This window comes from Sapajus apella, unplaced genomic scaffold, assembly GCF_009761245.1.
Source record: "Sapajus apella isolate SASKATOON/1434 unplaced genomic scaffold, GSC_monkey_1.0 scaffold8, whole genome shotgun sequence".
NCBI lineage: Eukaryota > Metazoa > Chordata > Mammalia > Primates > Cebidae > Sapajus > Sapajus apella.
In genome coordinates this window covers 39,325,820-39,350,475 of record NW_022436948.1, presented here as the reverse complement: position 1 = coordinate 39,350,475, position 24,656 = coordinate 39,325,820, and the positions used below count along the sequence as shown (strand labels likewise).

The 24,656-nt window shown below is 35.6% G+C and overlaps 1 non-coding gene across 1 annotated transcript; it reads right to left on the bottom strand.

The window, feature by feature from the left end:
* Window positions 1-24,242: 24,242 nt before the first annotated feature.
* On the bottom strand, window positions 24,243-24,406 carry LOC116551068. Its single transcript, XR_004268695.1, has one exon. It is a non-coding gene; the product is annotated as a U1 spliceosomal RNA (small nuclear RNA).
* Between the last annotated feature and the right edge of the window lie 250 nt (window positions 24,407-24,656).

Below are 24,656 nucleotides of genomic sequence, written 5' to 3'. Positions count from 1 at the left end.
TACAATTGATGAGGTCATAAAACATGAATATTTAAGACGCATTTTATCATGGGAAGACTTACAGTGTTAAAGATTAGATGCCACAAGTGTAGGAAGAGACATCCTGTGAGTAATATGGAAACTGTCTTTTAGGTTTTAATAAATTTTAATGTATTTTTTTTAAGTATTAGGAAGAGATAAATTGAATTCAGCAGTATAACTTTTAATACCTAGTAACAATATAAATTTAGAATTAGAGCACAGAATGATTCTAAGTGTAAGAGGCTAATACTTTGTCAATATTATAGTAATAAGAAAATCTTAGAATGATCTTTTAGGTTGAAATCATAGAATGACCTTAGAGGTTGTTTGTATCACTTCATGATAAATCAATTATTCAGATTACATTTTGGGAAATACAACTAATTGTACAGTGACTCACCATGATTATCAGTGAAAATATTATATTTCTACAATAGTCTCTTTGCTGTCAAAGATACTGTACCTGGCCAGACTTCAGCCAAGTCTCCCTAAGCTCTCTGTTCACATAGGCTCAAAGTTGGGCTTTGGTCTTAGTTCTTGCAAAGTCTAATCAACCTCAATCTCTGGACAATTTCCTCCTTGCTGCCATCCACTTTGTGATGTCTGATCATTGTAGACTACCTTTAGCAAGAATCTTGACAGGTAAGTTTATCAAAGAATTACCTTACTCTCTTAGTAATTTTCCATCCACCATTCTTTTCTCCCTACTTCTTAGCTATAAATCCCCATGTGGTATTCAAAATGAGCCTAATTTCTTTCCCCTGCTGTAAAATCCCACTGCAGTAGTCCCTTGTATTTCCTTAGTGTCATCTTTACCGTCTTTAACAAGTGTCATGAACAGTTTTTTCTTTAATGCTGTATACATCATTTCTCAGTCATAAATCTGGCATGATAATTTTGTTACACACTAAATACTGTAGCTAATCAAGTAACTGGCATAATATCATAGAATAAAATGTTTTAGTAACTAACTACTAGGTTAAATTAAAGGCATGAATTGAACCTAACAATCTAAAACTTAGAATAAGAACAATTTAAGAGTTCATAAAAAAATTCTTCAAAAAAAGTGAATTTAGATCATGTCACAAAGAAAACTGCAATGTACTTCCCAAAGAAAAAAATTTAAAGTTCTCATTTTTTAAATAAACAAAATATAAATTAATAGCAAAAATGAACAACCAGGACACACCTTAGGTGTGACAATGTGTGTACAAGAATATATCCAGAGGCACAAGCATAGTTTTAAATATTTTAATTATTAAAGATTATTTAAAATTTAAATTTGAAAATTATAGATTAAGAATTTAGAATGAAACCAAATTAAATAAAACTTTTCATCAATTGGCCAAAGAACAAAGTAAGCTTAAAACAAATAGAAAAGCAATTTCAACAAAATTTAAACAAAACAATTATTAAAACACATTAATTTATAAGTTTAAAAACTTTGGGGGGAAAATAATGAAATAAATGAAAATTCTCCCAATCTAATCTAAGTTTATATCCATTATATAAATTTTGATTTCTTTTTCATTTTATTATACGTTAAGTTCTGGGATGCATGTGCAGATTTGTTACACAGCTATACATGTGCCATGGTGGTTTGCTGCACCCATCAACCCATCATCTAGGCTTTAACCCCAGCATACATTAGGTATTTGTCCTAATACTCTCCCTCCCCTTCCCCCTCACCCCTCAAAAGGCCCTGGTGTGTGATGTTCCCCTCCCTGTGTCCATGTGTTCTCATTGTTCATCTCTCACTTAGCAGTGAGAACATGTGGTGTTTGGTTTTCTGTTCCTGTGTTAGTTTGCTGAGAATGATGGTTTCCAGTTTCATCCATGTCCCCCCAAAGGACATGAACTTATTCTTTTTTATGGCTACATAGCATCCCATGGTGCATATGTCCCGTAAGAAATATTGATTTCTAGGATATATTTTGATTTTCCAAATATCTCCAGCTTTGCTCATAGTCAGCAACCGCACCAACTGTCTTGTGAGTGACACTATTCTGGAAGTAATTTTTCTAGACAGATATCTTAGCTAATGCAAGTTCATGTAGGAAACAGGCTATACCCACCAAGTCCTTCCTAAATTGCAGAAGTAGAAGCAAATTAATGTCTATTGTTTCTTAAACCAACTGAACTTGAAGAATGAATTGTTATATAGCAACATATAAAAATTAAAACAGTTATTCCTTTGGAAGCTCTTTGTAATTTTTTTTTGATTTTTTTTCTTTCAATTGAGTTTCAATTTTAGTTCTTAAATTCAATAATTATTGAAATATTATATATAATGAGTAAAACCAAAAATTACAACAATTGGAAAATATTTCATTATATTTTTGTTTATATTTACAAGCATTAAAATAATAAATTTAAAGATATTCAATAATACAGGAAAGAGGCTTATGACTTCATGTTAAAAATCTTTTATTTTCTTGGCCTCTTGATAAACTAGCCAATATTATCTAAATTCAAAATTTCTCCTACATTTGTTTTGCACCCAATCAGCTAAACATTAGTGGAGAAAACAAGCCCCCAGATTTTTCTCACTTTAAATTCATGAACATTAGCCTTGATCCTCTGAGCCTATCCTATCCTATCTCTAGTGCATTCACCCAGTCACCCAAGGGATTATTTCAGGCTGTCACTAATCAGGACCAACTACCTGTCCTCACCTGCCCTCAGGTACTCTGCACTCTTGCATAACACTACAGTTCAACTGCTCATATGCTGACTACAGGATGCCCCATTCTCCTCTCTTCTCACTGGCATCACAGTTCTCTCCCTTTCCTTACATCACCAACTTTTCTTCCCGTTTGGATCATTTCAATTAGCATTTAGGCCAGATGTTATTTTTCTCATTTTAAAAGAAAAAAAAAATCATAATTTTGGCTCAATTTCCCACCTCCCTCTGACACACCATTCACTTTTATTTATTTCTTTAGTCTCCTTAATGCAAAACTCCAGGAAAGACTAGTTTGTACACTCTCCAGTTCTTACCAACTTTTCTCTTAATTCCACTCCAGTCAGTTTTCCTTTCCTTATACTTCATAGAAGCTGCTCTCATCAAGATTACCAACGTGCTCCCCATTGTATGTATGTATGTATGTATGTATGTATGTATGTATTTTCATAGATTATTGGGGAACAGGTGGTTTTTGGTTACATTACTAAGTTCTTTAGTGGTGACGTGAGATTTTGGTGCATTGTGGATTCGGTGAACAAAGAACACTTCTACACTGCTGGTGGGAATGTAAACTAGTACAACCAGCGTGGAAAACAGTGTGGAAATTTCTTAAATAACTAAAAGTAGAACTACCATTTGATCCAGCAATCCCACTACCAGGTATCTACCCAGAGGAAAAGAAGTCATTATATGAAAAAGACACTTGCACATGCATGTTTATAGCAGCACAATTTGCAACTGCAAAAAGGTGGAACCAGCCCAAATGCCCATGCACCGACAACTGGATAAAGAAACTCTCCTCCTCATTTTAAATCCAACAGTCTGTTTCCACTTGTCACCTCACTTGTCTGTCAACAGTATTTCAGAAAGCTGAAACTATCTTTTTTAGTAGTACAATTTAGATAATTTTTTTTTTACTTGATTTTCCAACCTCAATCTCTTTTTCTTCTCTCTCACTACTTGCTTCTTCTCTGTCTCATTTGCTGGCCCTTCCTATTCTTTTCAAGCTTGTAATATTGAAGTGCTTCAGCCCTCATCCCTGGTGTCTTCTCTTTTCTAACTACACTAATGTCTTTGCTGCTTTGCCTGGCTTCATGGTCTTAAATACCTTTCACTCCCAAATTTTATGAAGCTGGTCAAGATTTCTCTCCTGAACTGTGCAACTCAATATCTGACTCCTTACTTAGCATATTTCCATTTGAGGATTTAATACACATCTCAAACTTAGCATGTCTAAATCTGGATTCCTGGTCTCTCCTTCAACAGATATTTTTTAAAATCTCAGAATACAGAGTTGATGGTTTCCACATTCTTTTTCTCTGAAACAGCATTGTAATCCAATACACATTAACTACAGTAACTAAAGAATAAACTAATACATGCACCAACCTTTCAGAGCACATCATCATGTATACAAATATGAAACTGAAATGCAATAATCAATATCTGTTACTAATCCTCAGTACTAATCTTCAATGTTGGTGGAATAATATGTGGGAATTGTCTCGTTTGAATTTCCATAACGGTTATGTATTAGTATTATAACTAGAGAAAATTGTTAAGTACTAAGTACAATTCTTTAGATTTTAAAACATACAAAGAATAAGATTGTATAAATAAGTGAAAATACTAACACTAGCAGAATTAAATAATTATATTTTATGATTATATTTATAGGGTCATCAGGTAACATTTCCTTCTGCTTCATCAAAAGGTTTTTCAAGGAAAAGTAATACTATTAAATAAATTTGAGGTAGCATTTTTCTCATATTTATGACAAATACAGAAAATGATTTTTATCTTCTTCATTTCTATATCTGAAACCTAGAAAAGTAACGCATCTGGTAATAACTATTTTTCAAAACTTCAAATACTATTTTTATCTTATTAGATACATTTATTTATAAGTAATGCTAAGCATTCTAAATTCTTATATACCTTGGGGGTCTCTCCTATGAATACTTAATTAATAACAATTTAAATTATCAAAATATGTTTCTGTTAAAACAATATAATCTAGATATTTGACCTATTAAAATCCTTACACCAAATTATGTGGGCAAAATAAAACATTATTCAATTTGAAAATCTGAGCATTTTAGCCAGGACCAGACAAGGGAGTTATTAGCTTTTATTTTCTTCTGAGTTACATCTACTTTGCGTTTGTGAACATGCAATTGCCCAATGGATACTTGAAACTGATGGGCTAAGGAGCTCTAAAATTATAGACTAGGCTGCATTAAAAACAACTCTTAGTGCTTTAAAAATTGCATGTCATCCATATTCCTCATGAAAATGAACATTGAAATGTTCTTATAAAAATAAATCTGGTAGCATGCACTCATGTAGGCTTAAATTAAGTTTAAAATCATTTCACTTTTCCCTGTTTTTAACAAAGGTATTGGTGCTTCATGCTTTTGGTTTATTGGTGTACAATTTGCACTACATGCTTACAAAAATAAAATTTTATTTATTTGTTTATTTTTTAATTTGTAAAGTTGCTTTTAGAGAATAGCGGTTATGAATTTGAACTCTGATTTGGGGCTAGCTGAGAGACATTAGTTATTAAAGGCTTCTGTGACTCAATTTCGTCTTTCTAAAATGGACATTAAAAATACCTAATTGTTGCTGTAATATTTTATTCCTACCCTGTTATTATATTTTCCTTTTGTTTAATATTCCCTCTTCAGAGATCCTCTTTACAATGAAAACAGTACCCTCTCTATCTATTTACTAACAATCTACTACAATATTCTAAAACCTGTGACAATTTGAAATTTTGTTAATTTCTATTATGCAACCAGAAAAAACTTACTTAAAACAATGAGAGAGAGAGAAAATGCACCCAACTAATCACTCAAGATAAATATCTGAGCAAAATATTATTCTTGCTTAAATTTTATTATTTATATCTCAGTCTAGGTGATATCTAGGAGTTTAGACAATCATAAGGATATTTTATATCTGGGCTACACTGTATTTCAAGGAGATATAACTTTAAGTTTACAATTGGATCAGAATAGCTTCTTCTGGGATCTTGGAGATGGGGCAGCAAAAGAGAAATGGCTTACTTAGGAGGGATGGGATTTACAGATCACAAAAGCCACATGTTGGAGGCACAGGTGGAACATTTGTTACATTAAATAATGCCCGATCACTTCCATTGTAACCCAATTCTTATCAGATTTTTTATTTGGAATTTTCCATAATTAATCAATTATAAAATATAAAGAAAAAACATAAACTTTTTTCCTTTTTGAGATTTGAATGGTTTGTATTTCAATACAAAGATACAGCAGCTCGACTCTGTTTATTTTTTAACAGTTTAAACTTTTCCTTACAGTTTTCTGAAAAACAGAGTTAAAGTTGTGTGATCCCTGAGAGATAAGGGGACTTGAATAAGGAATGAGATTGTGGTAGGAAGACAATAATAACGTTACATACCAAGAGACAGCACCTGTTGTCCCTAAGCATGCAACCTGAATGAGTGGCCCTGGCTTCCATGGAAACACCTGAACCTCAAGTAAGTGTTGACACACTGCTTGGTCTGAGATGACATGCTGTCACATGGAAGGCACGGCTCTGTCCAGCCTACGACAAGGGCAGTCTCATGGACTGGGTCCAACCGTGAGACAATCAGAGGCTCAGAAGTGCAGCAGAGAAGAAAAAACATGATGCTGATGGTGATAAGATAAAGGGGAATATCTAAGGCAATAAACAGAGCAATCTTCTCTGAAATAACCAAAGAACTCACAAATAGCACATCTTTACTTAGGCAGTTAGGAGTGAAAGCTTTTAGAGATAGATTCTTAGCACCATCAGCCAGCTCAGATCATTGGTGGGTGACTCTCAACATGTTAATCTTTGTACTGGCTTCTAAAATAAACTTCCATAAACGGTGCAGTTTAAACAACACAAACATATTTCTCACAGTCTAAAAGCTGGGAAGTTGAAGATCAAGGTGCCAGCAGATCCAGTGTCTGGTGAGGGCCCACATCTTGATTTGTAACCAGCTGCCTTCTCCTTGTATCTTCACATGGTGGTGAGCAGGGAGAGGAAGCAAACTCTCTTGCGTCTCTGAGGGCTCCACCCTTATGATGTAATCACCCCCAAAAGCCCTATCTCCAAATACTATCACATTGGGGAAGCTCCAAGACATGAATTGGGGCAGAGTGGGAGGCTGGAAACAAACCTTCAGTCATTAGCAATACTCCGTATCATATTACACTTATTATCATAAGTTAACTTCTGTTGTTGCCACTTCTCCCTTGTGTTTTTCTTCCATTATCCCAGAGCTAGATTTTCCACTGAACTCTGCAGTCTCTTCCTTATCTTTCTGCAACATAATACCATATGCAATGTTTTATGACATCTTTCTTCACAAAAACTTAATTAATGATTCAACCTCAGAGAAATTTTAAGGCTGGGCACAGTGGTTCACTCTTGTAATCCCAGCACTTTGGGAGGCCAAGGAGGGAGGATCACCTGTCAGGAGTTTGAGACCAGCCTGGCCAACCTGGTGAAACCACTTCTGTGCTAAAAATACAAAAGTTAGCCAGGCATGTGGCGCATGCCTGTAGTCCTAGCTATGCAGGAGACTCACTTGAACCTAGGGAGTGAAACTCTGCATCGGGGAAAAAAAAAAAAAAAAAAAGATATTTCAAACCTTCAATTTCCAGGAGTACTTATATTTGTATAAAATAATCTATTAATTGATAATGTATTTTTTTATACTTTTTAAAATTTAAAGGAACATTTCTCTCACCTTTCTGATTAGATTGTGCAAATGTCTTTTTTTTTTTCCCCTCTCTGGTATGCCCTACAATGCCTACAATGTATTAAACAACCGTTGGTTGACTTGATGTTACTAGGACGACACTCACACAGCTCTGGTTCATATGTTAATAAAAAAGTATTAACTTGAGTAGAAATATAAATTTTAGCCCACCTTCATCAGAGACATAAAAGTCAAAATCATAATGAGAATACTATCTCACACCACTTAGAATGGCAATCACTAAAAAGTCAGGAAACAACAGATGTTGGAGAGGATGAGGAGAAATAGAAATGCTTTTAGATTGTTAGTGGGAGTGTAAATTAGTTCAACCATTGTAGAAGACAGTGTGTCAATTCCTCAAAGATCTAGAAGCAAAAATAACATTTGACCCAGCAATCACATTACTGGGCATATACCCAAAACACAATAAATCATTCTGCTGTAAAGACACCTTCACATGTTTATTGCAGCACTGTTTCCAACAGGAAATAATTGGAACCAACCTAAATGCACATCAATGTAAGACTGGATAAGGAAAATGTGGCACATATACACCATGGAATACTGTAATAGAGCCATAGTAATGGAACCATGAAAAAGAATGAGCTCATGCCGTTTGCAGGGACATGAATGAAGCTGCAAACCATAATTCTCAGCAACCTAACACAGGAACAAAAAACCAAACCCTGCATGTTCTTACTCATAAGTGGGAATTGAAGAATGAGATCACATGGTCACAGGGAGAGGAACATCACACACCTGGGCCTGTTGGGGGTTGGGGGGCTAGGGGAGGGATAGCTTTAGGAGAAATACCTAATGTAGATGATGAGTTGATGGGTGCAACAAACCACCTTGGCATATGTGTACCTATGTAACAAACCTGCACTTTCTGCACATGTATCCAAGAACTTTATGTATAATAATAACAATAAATAATATAAGACAAAACCACACATACCTTCTAAAATGAATTGTAAATGTATGCATAATGAATCTATATTTGCACTGAATATTTTTTACATCATGTAGTTGATAATTAGATATATTTTATAAATCAGTAATAGTCCTTGATTGTGATATGGAAATATGATGATCCAAACAAATGCAAAAACTTTTTTGAATTTTTCAATCTGAGTTTCCAAAGCAATCCAGGAAAAAGGCTCGCCAGTACAAGACCACCTAAGTATATACAGTACTCCATTTCTCATAAGTTTCCCTCAATTGGATGTAAAGAATAATGAATTGGAGTGCTGAGTATAAAATGATTCACAGGGCACAAAAGTAGACTTAGTCATCTATTTAAGTATACAAGTACTTTTCCAATGTACAGTAACCATGGGTACAAATTGTTCCCTGAAGCCAAGGCAATTCATTTCTACATTGAAAGACCTATGTATTTGAGGAGAAAAAAAATTACTATTGCATGATTTCTATTTCCAGAAATTCACTTTAGAGTCTAGCTTGCACCTGAATTTTTCCTGCCCCTCCAACATCATCATCTTCTGCTGATGGTTATTTAATATGTATAAAACATTATATCCTATGCTTTTGTTATCTATGGCATTAAAATGTCACAGGCGGAAGTCAATTTTACAGATCAAAATTAATACTAAAACATTATATGCTTATAATAAAAGTTTTCTCTAGGTTGAGAGAGAGAGAGCTTGAATGTAGATATTCAAAATTTACACATTCAATGAAACAAAGTAGAATTTTTAACAGTATGTATAAAAGTGCTTTCCGTTTTTGTTGTATTCAATTTTCTCTGTAAACTAAAGTTCTATTAAAGATAACAATTAAAATGAAATTGAACAAATATCCTAATTTTATGTGGGTTACATCTCTAGGTGTAATGACGTATATCATCAAAATTATTTTTCTTAGCCAAATTGGGAAAATTTAGAAAGCTACTTCTTAAACTGTGTAAATAAGAGACATAAGAGACATTTGTGTTAAATTTTTAGAAATTCTTAAAATATTAGGTGTGATTTTGAGGCAAAATCCCCACATTTATAAATGAAGCACACAGTGTTTCCTCACATTATTTATAAAAGATTTATAAAAATGTTCAGAACCGAACAAATCAAGTAAACTAGTGTACTAGATATTTTTTAAAAGAAAACAACAACATGGTTATAATTTTCTTAAAAAAGAGAGTGAGGAATGTATCTCTTACTAGAAGGTATATATACTCTAAGGCAGCAATATCATGAACAGCTGTTAGCCACCATGCTTAAATTGGCTGTGAATATCTGAAATAGTTGTCCATAGTAATAGGAAATTCACGGTTATTTTATACCTTTAGAAAAGCTTTAGTTCCAGCCTATCAAAGCTCATTCTTTCCTGGAGGAAGCCCAGAATTACATGGTTTCCACATCTGTGGAGCATGTTGTGCTTCTCAATCATCTAACAGCACTAAGGCCAGAGATAGGGACCATCACAATGAGATCACTGTTTTCAGGAGTTTTGTCCAGCCATGTGTGTTTTCAGCAGGGTAGGGGCAGGAGAGCCAGGCAAAATAAAAGTGCACTGCCAGTCAACAGGGTTAGAGTCCATCTTCAGCCTACATGAAACTGTTAGTGGAATCATAAACAGCAAACGTTGTTTTTAACTTCCTTAACTGGCTTCACTTATTTGAAAAAACAAAACAAAAAGGTATCTGCATTTTCCGGTCATAAAGACCTCTTTGTTATTTTTTAATAGTTATAGCTTCCTATAAACTTTATGGAAGTGAATTCAATTCAATGAGTAACAAAAATACTATTTCTATTACAAAATATTAACATCAGTCAAGTTTCACCTGAAGGATCTTGTATTTCAGAAAATTTTATGAGCCTACATATAGCTTTTATCTCATCTGAATGTTTGTAATCTCAAGATGTTAAAACAAAATAAATCACGAGATTCTGCAGTATTCCCAAGAATATCTGACTAACATGAAAGTTACTATATAAGAAAAAACATTGAGTCATTTTTAAAGTATCTAAGTATCTAAATACAAAATGATTATAATTATTTTGTGTTTTGGGTATTTTTGCTAAAATTTCTCTAATGCATTTTCATCCATTTATGATTTTTTAAAAAGCTAAAAGAGGACAATACAAAATCTACCTTAAGATATAAATAAACACTGATTATTATCCCAACATGCCTTCTCAGAGTCTTTTACTTCAATAGTCACTGAAATTTTCTCTAGAGGACCAAATTCTTCTTAGATTAATTGAACTTCATCAAGTGGAATGGTCAGGAGGTAACTAAAGGTATATTTTTTATTTTCCACGTACCTCTTACCAGCTCCAAATGCTTCTGGATCAGGATATGTTGGGAATTTGATGGACATAATTAAGATTTTATAAGATGAATTGAATTTGGGTTGAAAAAAAGAATGACCTTTGAAAACCAACTGAAGGGTTGACCAAAATGGTTTCCTTTCTCTCAAAAATTATTTTTTTAAACATGTTTTATGAGATATGTTCAGTTTCTACTCATTTGTTTTAATATGAGTTTTTAAAAGTATTGGATAAATCAAATTCAGGAATATTCCAGCAAAGAAAACATAAAGAAATTTATAGTGAAGCAAAAAGATAACAATGACTTAAATTTACGTTTTAAGGTGAGAGTGAGTAATTCTTATTTAATAAATCACTGACAAATTGTCATTTATCTAATAAGAGTAGTTCATCTTACTTAGGATTATGTCTACATGATAGCCCCATCTGGAAAAGGAGAGGACAAGAACATTTTAATGTTGGTGATTTGGTTATTGTTAAAAAAAAAAAAATCATTGAAAGCAAACTCTGTTCATGTTAAGACAGCAAATTCCACTGTGTTTCTTACTTTCCTAAGAACTTTAGGGGGAAATGAGTTAATTAATGACAAAAATAATGTTAACTTGCAAAATGTGTAGAAGCAGTGATTTAGCCTTGTCAAGTTTTTCTCTGCAATAGGTGTATTTAATTATGGTTAGGAATCTTGACCATCTTGATCTCCAATCTATATACAGTTTTATCTCTTCTTTGAGATCATTTTATAATTGCTTTTATTATTTCACTCATTAGTTCTTGGTTGTTCCTTAGTAGTTGTATATGGCTCAATTTTGGACTTTCCCATTTACCTCTATACTGGACAACATGTTTTCTAAAGACAAGAATGATTTTTTTTTTTCTATAGCTCTGCATCTTATGCTAGCTCAGGTTTGGGCACAAAGTGTGTGGGCCTCATAATTCTTGTCTGATTGACTAAGTTCTTTGTTTTGTCCAACTGGATCTGATTCTTTCCCAACAGTTTCTTCCCTGTGTTTTCCTTCTGTGAAATATCTCCATTTATGGATTTGGATCTCCATGTTTCTAGCCCTAGGCTTATAAACTCAGCTCTGCTCCCAAGGACACTGTTGGTTGGCTGTTTAGCCCTTGAGGAGAGCAAATGTCAGCAATTGGTTTCAGTGCCTTACGTCTTATGAAGACAATTCTTACTTTTCTGCCCAATTTCCTGACTTTCAGATTTGTCTTCATCTTATTAAAAAATAACTTGTTAAGATAAACAGTGGAAGTAAACACCAAGAAAAATTCAAAAATTTATAAATTAACTTTAGAAAACACTATATGCTCTTCTTGGTTTACTTGGAGTCAAAAAAAAAAAAAAAAAAAAAAAAAAAAGAGGCATTTTGATCTAAAAAGATCCCTCCTGAATTCATTTTCTTGTCTTGGAAAGTGCTGATTTGCTGTAATACAGATGAAAAATCTCCAAAGTATCAAACAAAATTATTTAATGTTTACAGCTAGAGTATCAAAATCATTTATGTATTAAGTGTTCCATTCTAAGTACACATTACATAAGGTCAGACATGTTTAAACATAAATTGTGGTAAACCTGGCATTTAAACCTTTTTACAAAAGTTTTAGGACATCCACTGAGATAGCTGGGCAAATAGTCATGGTTCCCACTCATACCACACCTTTTAAAGGGGCACAAAGACAAGCTATTTCACAAATCTAAAGACCCCATTCAGCAAAAGTAATAATGACGTGATCTGTTACATAATTCAATGTGTTGTGCATATCAGCCACTTAGTATAACCTGTCACAGAAACCTGTTAGAGGGAGCAATCTGCCACATAGCCCTACCACACAGGGCATTCTACCACATAGAAAACCTACTATTTAGATCTCAAAGAAAGTAATTGTTAGATGCTTATGATTATTATAATCTTGTTCAGTAGAAAACGGCTTTCTTTTCCTGCTATGTCACCATTTGAGTAGCTACTCAATTTATTTCAAAAACTTTTACATATTTTTTCATACATACTAGGAACTGCTCTAGATACTGCAGATAAAAAACTCATACAACTTCATTTCTGCCTTCCAAACGTCACGGATTTGTAGGCAAGACACATATGGAAAATACAGTTTATTTTCAGTGTTAGGTCCCCCAAAGATGGCAGCACTGTTGTCAAGCCATTGTGAACTCTGTAACCTGCATGTATGCCTCCAGATGGCTTCCCAGAGCCTGAATGTCTGAAACAGTAAGAAAACCACAAAGAAGGACAACAGGTTCCTGTTCAACCTACTGAATCAACAACAACCAACCCTAAGCTGTAACTTTCCACTTTTTGCCCTGGCCTATAAAGCCTACTCTGCCCCCCCACCATCTCCACACTAACTCCCTTTTCGGACCCAGCCTGCTCCCACCCAGGTGAATAAATAGCCTTGTTGCTCACACAAAGCCCATTTGTGTTGCCTCTTCAATCAGATGCATGATTAACATTCAGGCAATGGAGGTATTTTTATTATAGAGACTCTCAGGCTACAGATACATTCAGTGTTAATAGGGTTGTTTTCAGTAATAAAAGTAAATCCAGAGTTGTCTAAAACTCTGTCCATGTCTGAATCTTTCAGTGTTCCAGAATTGATCCCCTGAGGTTTCTGATTTACTCTGAGAATGTTCATAGAAGAATAATGTATACAATCAACATTTACGAATTCATTATTTTCTAGGAAGAAATACAATTACATGAAGATTAGACATTTATATTTATTTTCCAAGCATATTCCCTCTCTTTAAGAAAGCTATATGAGAAGTCACCTAATTAGAGTATTGCTTTGTTAGCAGAGTAGCAGAACAAGGAAAAATGGCTGTGTGACCCTAATTTGTGTGACTCCATTTTGTCAATTTTCTCACAACCTAGTGGACCATATGCTGATGTAGTTTCAGCAGGGTTAGTCTTTGATAGAACCTCTATTGCTTGCCAAGCACCACCTCAAGCAGGTTGAAATATGTCCTCTGTGCACTGACTCAGTATTCATTTTTGTCCAAGAAACCACTGGGACTCAATTAACGAAGAGTCACAAATCATGTGCCAGCCACTTATATTCCCCTTAGATAACACTTACCACCTCTCTGAGGACACCATTTCTTCTGCACCTCTCTCTTTTGGGCTTATTTCCCTGACGGTCAGGAGGCATAAGTGTATCATTTTTACCTTCCATTTCAGCTCCATGATAATTATTACATAGTCATATTTATGATTAGTTTAATAAAATTTCCTACATCATTAAGCTTTACATCATTATGTTCAATTATCTTTACCTCTTCTTATCTTTTTTTCTCTTCTCCTGATATTTGATCAATCCCTCCGGTCCCATGATTCTAATTATAGAGACTCTACTCTTTCCTATTTTCACTTCCTTTGTCATACAGTGTATAACCTCTTGTTCATTGTTTTAACAAATATCTTTTCAAATTACACCAAGGAAGAAATTTTGTCTGTTTTACATACAGGGTATCCCCTAGTGCCTGTAACAGTTCCTGACATTAAGTAGATGTTCAATAAATGTTTGCTAAGAAACTAAAATGACTCCCTTGCTCCACCCTCTTTGTGACGCATCCATTTGGAAAAGTTCAAATATCTGCTTTCTTCAACTTCAGACTCAGCATTGGAGTGCTACAGAGGAAAAACTCACAGAGGTGTCTCACTCTTGAGTTATGATCACTAATTGTGCTCAATCTCAGTATTATCTAGCAATCTAGTTTACTGTGTTTATAATAGAGTGACTCTTACAATGGCCATTATATTATCAAAACTTGTTCCTACCAGGTTTTACACTCACATACACTATTAGCAGAAGACATTGCTTCTTACTCTACGGAAAAATGCAGGTAATTGGACAGGAACTCTCTCTAATTTCTGCCATTAAACCTTCAAAAGTACTTATAGATACACCTATGATTTTATTCTTTCTTTTTTTTTTTCTAGTTCCTGTCTTTCACCATCTGCACCGTGATTCCTTATACTCTGACTTTTAAATAAACTTGAATGATTCCTTCTTTCTAAACTTATCTTTAAAAAAAATGAATCCTCTCTTAACTTGCTTTCTTTTTCCCCCTTATTGTCTTGAAAGTGTTGTCTATACATTTTCTTTCCATTTCTGCGCTACTTATTCACTCCTCATTTTTTTCTAATTGAATATCTTCAATACAAGAGCTCTTGGTAAGGTCAATGGTGATTTCATGCTGTAACAGTCAAAGAAAATTTTTAGCCCCTGTCTCACTTGATCTTTCAGCAAAACAAATGTACAATGATATCCACTATCCTAGACATACAGAGTGTTTTGACTGCTCTGGAAATGCTCTGCACTCTGCCTATTTATCCTTCCATCCCCTCTTCCTCTCTAATCCCTGGTGACTACTGATGGTTTTGCTGTTAGGAGACTTTTTTTTTTTTTTTTTTTTTTTTAATGGAGTCTCTCTCTCACCCAGGCTATAATGCACTGGCCCAATCTCAACTCACTGCAACCTCCGCCTCTTGGGGTCAAGTGATTCTTTCACCTCGGGCTCCTGAGTGGTTGGGATTAAGGTGCCCACCAACACACCTGGCTAATTTTTTTATATTTTTAGTAGAGATGGGGCTTCTCCATGTTGTCCAGGCTAGTCTCGAACTCCAGACCTCAAGTCATTTGCCCACCGTGGCCTCCCAAAATGCTGGGATTACAGATGTGAGCCTTTAAGCAAAATTAGTGCCCTTCATTACATCCTTCTTCCTGAAACATTATTGCCCATTAGCTTTTGTGACATCCTTTTAGGATTTCTTCTAACCTTTCTCCCTTGGTAACTTGCTATCCTTTATCAAGTCTTCAGGAATTCCACTCCTCAAAAATAAGTTCTTTTAGATATAAACAGAGTCTGAACCTCTTTCTTATGTTGGAAAAATCCCCCCAGTATAAATTTTTATGGGAGTCAGGTTCTATTTCAAAAGTTACAAAAAGCCATATATCCTCCATGCCTACTTTTCTGGCAGTTCGTTGGGGCTGAGGGGTGGCAGTAGGATAAAGTGTAAATCTGGCTCACCTAATCAGAAATGTTCACTTGAAGCTATTAATACAAAACATATTCAGTATTAAGAACACAGGACCCAAACCAGGTACAAAATTTAATTTAAAATAGAGGAGACCTAAATTTAAGAGTTAAAACTACAAACATGTTAGTGAAAAGCCTGAGGGAAAATATTCATGACCCTGGTTTTGGCCAATAGTTTCTTAAATATGTCACTAAAAGGAAGGCAACAAAAGAAAAAATGAATAAATTTTTTTCTTCACCAAAATTAAAACACACACACACACACACACACACACACACACACACACACACACTTTTGTGCATCAAAAAATACTACAAAGAGAGTGAAAATACCCACAGGATGGATTAAAATACTTGCAAATTATATATTGAATGAGAATGTAATATCTAGAACATGTAACGAACTTTTATAACTCAACAGCAGAAAGAAACATCCCAATTCAAAAATGAGCATAGGGACATCAACAGGATAGCGGAATAGGACTTTCCATCACATGGTGTTTTATAGAAAAATCACTTTGGACAACTATCCATTTACAAAAATACTTTTAAAAGAACTAAGGAATCCAGGTAAGACATTATAGCACCTGAGCATAGCACAGAAATCAGAAAATATGTATTAAAGAGAGTAGGAATGACAGTTTCACATTACCCATATCATCTCTCTTGCAAGCCTAGGCAGCATAGCTTTGAAGGAGATAACCCCCTCATAAGGAAGAAGAGTGAAGTGGACGTCTGACTTTGCCATGGACTCCTAGCCTCAGACCTGCTACCACTGAAACCTGCAAGATCAGCCCCCACAGGAACAAGGTTGAGGTACTTTCCAGGCTTCAGACTGGCACCAGCATTAGGCTGGCTCTGTTGGCCCCAGACTCCAGGCTCATTACAGTGTCAGTCCAACTTCTTTATCATCAGGCATCACAGTGGCCCCTATGGCCCCAGGCTCCAAGGTGGTCCCTGTAGCCCCCATGCTTCAGTGGCCCCAGGGTCCAAGATGGCCTCCACAGCTCCATCCTCTAGCAGACCCAGGGCCCAGTTCTACTTCAGTGAAACTCAGCACTGAGCTACAGTACTGTATTAGTCTGTTTTCAAGCTGCTGATAAAGACATATCCGAGACCAGGAAAAGAAGAGGTTTAATTGGACTTACAGTTCCACGTGGCTGGGGAGGCCTCAGAATCATCACAGGAGGTAAAAGGTTTTTCTTACATGGCAGTGGCAAAGGAAAATGAGGAGGAAGCAAAGGGAGAAACCTCTGATAAAACCATCAGATCTTGTGTAACTCATTCATTGACATGAGAACAGTATGGGGGAAGCAGGCCCCATGATTCAAATTATTTTCCACTGGGTGCCCCCCACAGCATGTGGGAATTCTGGGAGTACAATTCAAGTTGAGATGAGAATGGGGATACAGCCAAACCATATTATTCTGCCTCTGGCCCCTCCAAATCTCTTGTCCTCACATTTCAAAACCAATTATGCCTTCCCAATACTCTTACAAAATCTTAACTAATTTCAGCATTAACTAAAAAGTCCACAATCCAAAGTCTCATCTGAGACAAGGCAAGTCTCTTCCACCTATGAGCCTGTAAAATCAAAAGGAAGCTGATTACTTTCTAGATACAACTGGGGTACAGGTATTGGGTAAACACAATCATTTCAGATGGGAGAAATTAGCCAATAAAAGGGGTTAAAGGGCCCATGCAAGTCCAAAATCCAGTGGGGCAGTCAAATATTACAGCTCCAAAATGATCTCCTTTAACTCCAGGTCTCACATCCAGGTCATGCTGATGTGAGAGATGGGTTCCCATGGTCTTGGACAGCTGCACCACTGTGGCTTTGCAGGACACAGTCTTCCTCCCAGCTGCTTTCATGGGCTAGCATTGAGCATCTACTGCTTTTCCAGGCAAATGTTGAAAGCTGACGGTGATCTACCATTCTGGGGTCTGGCAGATTTAACATTCTGGTGTCTGGTGAACAGTAATCTCTTCTTATAGCTCATTAGGTGGTGTCCCAGTAGGGTCCCCGTGTGGGGGCGCCAATCCCCATTTCCCTTCTACACTGCCATAGCCAATGTTCTTCCTGAGCATCCCACCCCCTGCAGCAGACTTCTGCCTGGAGATCCAGGCATTTCCCTATATCTTCTGAAATCTAGGCAGAGGTTCCCATTCCCTAGTTCTTGACTTCTGTGCATGCACAGGCTCACTACCACATAGAAGCTGCTAAGACTTGGGGCCTGCACCCTCTCAAGCTCTACATCGGCCCCTTTCAGCCACAGCTGGAGCAGCTGTGACACATGGCATCAAGTCCCTAGACAGTACATAGCACGGGGACCCTGGGCTTAGCCTGTGAAACCATATTCTCCTAGGCTTCCAGACCTGTGATGGGAGGGGCTGCCATGAAGACCTCTGACATGCTCTGGAGACATTTTCCCCATTGTCTTGGTGATTAACATTTAGGTCCTTGTTACTTATGCAAATTTCTGCAGCCAGCTTGAATTTATTCTCAGAAAATGGGATTTTCTTTTCTATTACATTGTCAGGCTACAAATTTTCAAAATGTTTACTCTCCACTTCCCTTATAAAATTAAATGTCTTTAACAGCACCCAAGTCACTTGAAGATGCTTAGAAATTTCTTCCACCAGATACCCTAAATAATTTGTGTTAAGTTCAAAATTCTACAGGTCTCTAGGATGGGAAAAATGCCATCAGTCCCTTTGTTAGACCATAACAAGAGTTACCTTTGCTCCAGTTCCCAGCAAATTCCTTGTCTCCATCTGAGACCACCTCAGCCTGGACCTTATTGTCCATATTGCTATCAGGCTTTTGGTTAAAGCCATTCAACAACTCTCTAGGAAGTTCCAAACTTTCCCACATTTTCCTGTCTTTTTCTGAGCCCTTCAAACTGTTCCAACATCTGCCTGTTACCCAGTTCCAAAGTTGCGTCCATATTATCAGGAATCTTTTCACCGAAGCTTAACTCTATCAGTACCAATTTACTGTACTAGTCTGTTTTCATGAAGACATACCTGGAACTGGAAAGAAAAAGAGGTTTAATTAGATATACAGTTTCACATGGCTGGGAATGCCTCAGAATCACGGTGGGAGGCAAAAGGCACTTCTTACATGGTGGTGGCAAGGTAAAATTAGGATGATGCAAAAGTGGAAACCCCTAATAAAACCATCAGATCTCTTGAAACTTATTCACCACCACAAGAACAGTATAAAGGAAACTGTCCCCATAATTCATACTATCTCCCACTGGGTCCCTTACACAACACATGGGAATTATGGGAACACAATTCAAGTTGAAATTTGGGTGGGGACACAGCCAATCCATTTCAGGTGTCTCTCCCATGGACCTAGACTCCAGGTCATCTCCTGCTAACTAACAACATGAAAATAAGACAAAACAAAAAAAAAAACCATAAAACTTACCATAAAGTTTAGAATCTAGTCAAATTCATCATACTCTAATACTGTAATGGTAGTTCATAAATCACTTTTAACTCTAGCATAAAAGTTAAAAAACAAAAGCATTAAAAATAATCACAGCTACAATAATTTGTTAATACATGCACAATACATAAAAGACAGAAATTGTTACAACAGTAACAAAATATGAGAGAGGAGAAGTTAAAGTGCAAAATTTTTGTATCCAGTTGAAGCTAAATTGTTTTAATTATAAGATGTTTTGTATACTTTTTATGGTAACCATAAAGAAAAAAAAATGTAGTAGATACATAAACAATAAGGACAAATAAATCATGCAAAACATTAGGGAAAAATCATTTAATTCACAAAAGAAGAATAGAAGAAAAGAATCACTAAACAGTCAGAAATCAATATCATGACAGGAATACTATCAGCATCCCATATCCATGGGTTCCATATCCATGGGTTCCACATCTACAAATTCAACCAAGTGTGGATTTAAAATATTTTGGGGAAAAAATAAAAAAACAACAATAAAAATAGCACAGTTTAACAACTACATAGCGGTTACATTCTATGAAGTATTATAAGTCGTCTAGAGATGATTTAAATTATATGGGAGGATGTGCATAGGTTCTCTGCAAATGCTATGCCATTTAATATAAGGAACTTGAGCATCACAAATTTTGGTATCTGTGGGGGGTCCTCGAACCCAATAAATGCCCACACTAAGAAAAGAGAAATATCTCAAATAAACAACCTAACTTTATAACTTAAATAACTAGAAAAAGAAGAACAAACTAAGCCCAAAATCAACAGAGGAAGGAAATATTAAAAATCATACAATAAATAAATAAAATACAAACTAGAAGCACCAAAAATCAATAAAACTTGGGTGATTTTTTTGAAAAAGCAAACAAAATTACCAAACCTTTAACAAGATTAACCAAGAAAGAAAGAAGACTCAAAATTACAAATGAGAGAGGATATGTTACAACTGATACCATGTAAATACGAAGGATCAGAAAAGACAACTGTGGACAATTATACACTTGCAAATTGAGTAAACTGAAAGAAATGGATAAATTCTAAAATATACAACCTAAGGCTGAATCATGACAAAGTAGAAAAGTCAAAAAGACTAATCAGAATAAGGAGATTAAATCAATAATCCAACACCTTACAATGAGGAAAAGCTAGGACCTGATGGTTTTATTGCCAAATTCTACCAAACACTTAAAGAAGACACAATGCCACTATTTTTCAAACTCTTCTAAAAACTTGACCAGGTGGGAACACTTCCAAACTCGTTTCACGTAACCCGCATTACCCTGCTGCCAAAGACAGACAAGGACACCACAAGAAGAGAAAATTGCAGGGCAAAAACTCCCATTGTCTATTGCTTGAACGATCTTCACATTCCCAGGGACATATGACACTTATCTAAGAAAATATCAGGTTTACAACACGCTCCTATAGCTCATGAGCATGGAAGGGTAGCTTCTTTACATTTTTACTTTACTACAGTTAAAAAATAAAGTTCTTCAAGTGTAACATCATGCTCTTGTGATCTTTTCTCATTATTTCTGTGTATTGAGATATTCCTAAATTCTCTACTTGATATGAAAGGATATGTTTTTGTGGAAATGCTGTTCTTCCTCACTGTAAGGTTTTTACTCTTCTGGGTCATTTTGACCCAATTTCTTGCAGTACATGAGCTGAAGAGCCAGTCAGAAATTAGAAATGAACATCAACATCTATTGCCAATCAAACAGAGGTTGAATGTAACTGCAGTATCGAAGCCATATACTTTTTCTTGGTTAATCAACTTGTGCTTGCCCACCTAAGCCTAAGGAGACTGATAGTGTGTTTTCTTGTCTTTTGACCCAGCACCATTGATCTGATTTATCTGTAGGAGTTGCTTTAAAGAGCACATTTGATATTAAAAATCTAGAAAAAAATTTCAAACGTTTAAACCATCTCAAAGTTCTTTCGGCAGCATAGTACAATTACCAGACTAAATGATTGGAAATGGCATGACTTATTATCCTTCCTAGGGCACATAAATGTTATGTACGGTCTTTGGTAAACCGGAGATGGAATATCATAATTCAATACTGTATCAAACACAGCAAAAGAAGAAATTACCCAACTTTACCACCACCCCTCCTCCAGGAATATTTTCTATGGAGATGGGCTTATGTATCACGACATCTACCAGGTGGAAACCTAAAAAAAAAGGTTAATAAATTATTTTGTGTTCGCAATGCCAAACAACTAAATTAATTCCCACCAATTCCACTTCCTCTAATGTGCTGACTCTTTTCTTACTGAAGATTAAACTGCCTGTTTATTGTTTGTGAAGTCACAACTTTATTTCTCTACTACAGAGAACTACCATTATCCTACACATACAAACAAGTCTAACAACTGAAGAAAATATATTATCCAAACACTTTCAAGCTCATTGTTCTTTAGTTAAGTAAAAAGTTTAAGGTAATCTGAAAGATTTTATCAGTTAAAATGGTCACTCTGATTTTGCATTTCTTCAAAGTCTGTTCAGAGCAGATGAAAAGACCCCTGCTTAAGGTGGGGCAATTATTTTATTTATTCCTTCTTAATTAAAACAAACACATATAGCATTTACTAAAAGCCAGGCACTCTTCTAAGCACTTTACAAATATTGATTTATTTAATTCTTCTAACTACCCATGAAAATGGTTCTATTAAGCTTATTTTATAGCTGAGAAAATTGGGGAACAGAGAGATTAGGTGCCTTGCCTGCAATAACCCAGATTCTAATACATCAGATGAGGATTTAATCCTAAGCAGTCTCACTCTAAGTCTCCTCTATACCTTAATTGCAAATTAAAAAAAAAAAATACTAAAAATGTGACATTGAGCCTAAGAAACTGGGATGTTGTTTTGTAATATATATATTTTTGTGAGTCCCACTGATTTCTGAGGATGTAGCATATAAAAAATCATAAAGATTAATTTATATCAATCCATGCAAAAATTTTTTTACGCCATGCAAAATTATTTTTGCCAGCCTAATTTATTTATCAAACACCGGAAACACAGGGTTGGTAACTATTCACTGTTAAACAGAGCATGAGTGCTATCTACTGTTACTTCAGTAACAGGCACGTTTATTACGTGTGATGGTTAATTTTTATGTGTCAACTTGGAGGGTGTTTCGGATGAGGTTAACCTTTAAACCAGTGAAATTTGAGTAAGACCTTATCCTTTATAATGTGGATTAGCCTTATTCAATCAGTGGATAGCCTGAGTAGAATTAAAAGGACTAGACTCTTTGAGCAAGAGAAAGTTCTCCAGCACATGCCCTTAGACTTCACCGGCACCGTTGAGTTTTTGGGTTTGCAGCCTGATGAGCACACAGCAGATTTTGGATTCTCCTGCCTACATAATCACGCAGTCCAATTCCTTACACAGGCATACTCAGAGATATTGCAGATTTGGTTCCAGACCACAACAGTAATGTGAATATCACAATAAAGTCAGTCACACAATTTCGCTTATTTCCCAAAGCATACAAAAGTTAATTTTTGCACTGTGCTGTAGTATGTTAAGTGTGTAATAGTATTGTATCTAAAATGGTAATCTACACACACTAATTTAAAACCTCTAAAGGATGTTAACAATCATCCAAGCCTTCAGTGAGCTGTGATCCTTTTGCTGGTGGGGGGTCTTGCTTTAATATTGATACCTACTGACTGATCAAGGTGATGGTTTCTGAAGGTCGGGTAGCTGTAGCAATTTCTAAAAAATAAGACAATTGTGAAATATGCCACATTGACAGACTCCTTCTTTCCCAAATGATTTCTTTGTTGTATATAATGCAGTTTGATAGCAGTTTACCTGCAGTAAAACTTCTTTCAAAATTGGAGTCAATTCTACCAAATCCAGTCTCTACTTTTTTGTCAACTAAATTGGTATAATATTTTAAATATTTTGTTGTCATTTCTATGATGTTCACAGCTTCTTCACCAGGAGTAGATTCTATCTTGAGAAACAATGTTCTTTGCTTGTCTGTAAGAAACTATTCCTCATTTGTTCAAGTTTCATCATGAGATTGCAGTAATTTAGTCCCATTTCAGGCTCCACTACTAATTCAGTTCTCTTGCTATTTCCACCATATCTGCAGTTACTTCCACCACTGAAGTCTTGAACGCCTCAAAGTCATCTATGAGGGTTGGAATAAACTTTTTTTAAACTCCAGTAAATATTGATATTTTTGACCTCCTCCCATCAATCATGAATATTCTTAATGGTTTCAAGAATTATGAATCCATTAAATCCATTCCAGAAGGTTTTTAATTTATTTTGCCCAGATTCAAAACAGCAATCACCGTCTATGACAATTATAGCTTCAAAAAATATATTTCTTAAATAATAAGAGTTGAAAGTCCAAATTACTCCTTGATTTATAAGCTGCAGAAAGGATTCTATGTTAGCAGGCATGCATGAAAACATTAATTTTTTTTTTTTTTTTTTTTTTTTCTGAGCAGTAGATCTCAATGGTAGGCTTAAAATATTCAGCAAACCATGCTATAAACAGATATACTGTCATCCAACCTTTGTAGTTTCATTTATAGAGAACAGGCAGAGTAGAGTTAGCATGATTCTTAAAGGCCTTATGACTTTCAGAATGGTAAATGAGCATTGGCTTCAACTTAAAAGTTTCCAGCTGCATTAGCCCCTAGCAAGAGAGTCAGCATGTCTTTTAAAGCTTTGAAGCCAGGCCACACCTTTTCCTCTCTAGCTATTAAAGTCCCAGATGACATCTTCTTCCAGCAGTAGGCCATTTCGTCTGCATTGGAACTCTTGCTAATGTAGCCACCTTTGTCAATGATCTTAGCTAGATATTCTAGATAACTGGCTGCAGCTTTTCATCAGCAATTGTTGCTTCGTTTTTCTTTATTTTTATTTTATTTTTTTAAATTTAATACCAGGGGAAAGCACAAACACAGTCCCCCACTACCACAAATTATGCAGTCAAGTTTCCCACATTTGGGGAAATTGCAGAGGTCAAAACACCCGGAGTGCAATGACTAAGCCTTGCCCTGGGAAAACCACCTTCATGATCATGGTATCTCCCCTGCCAGGTAAGTTTGTTGCTTCGTTTTTCACTTTTAAGTTCTGGAGATGACTTGTTTCCTCAAACCTCATTAATCAACTTCTGCTAGCTTCAAACTATTCTTCTGCAGTTTCCTCACCTCTGTCAGACTACATAGAATTGAAGAGAGTTAGGACTTTGCTCTGAATTAGGCTTTGGCTCAAGAGAATGTTGTGGCATCATTGATCTATGCAAATCACCACATCTTTCTCCATATCAGCAATAAGGCTGCTTTGCTTTCTTATCA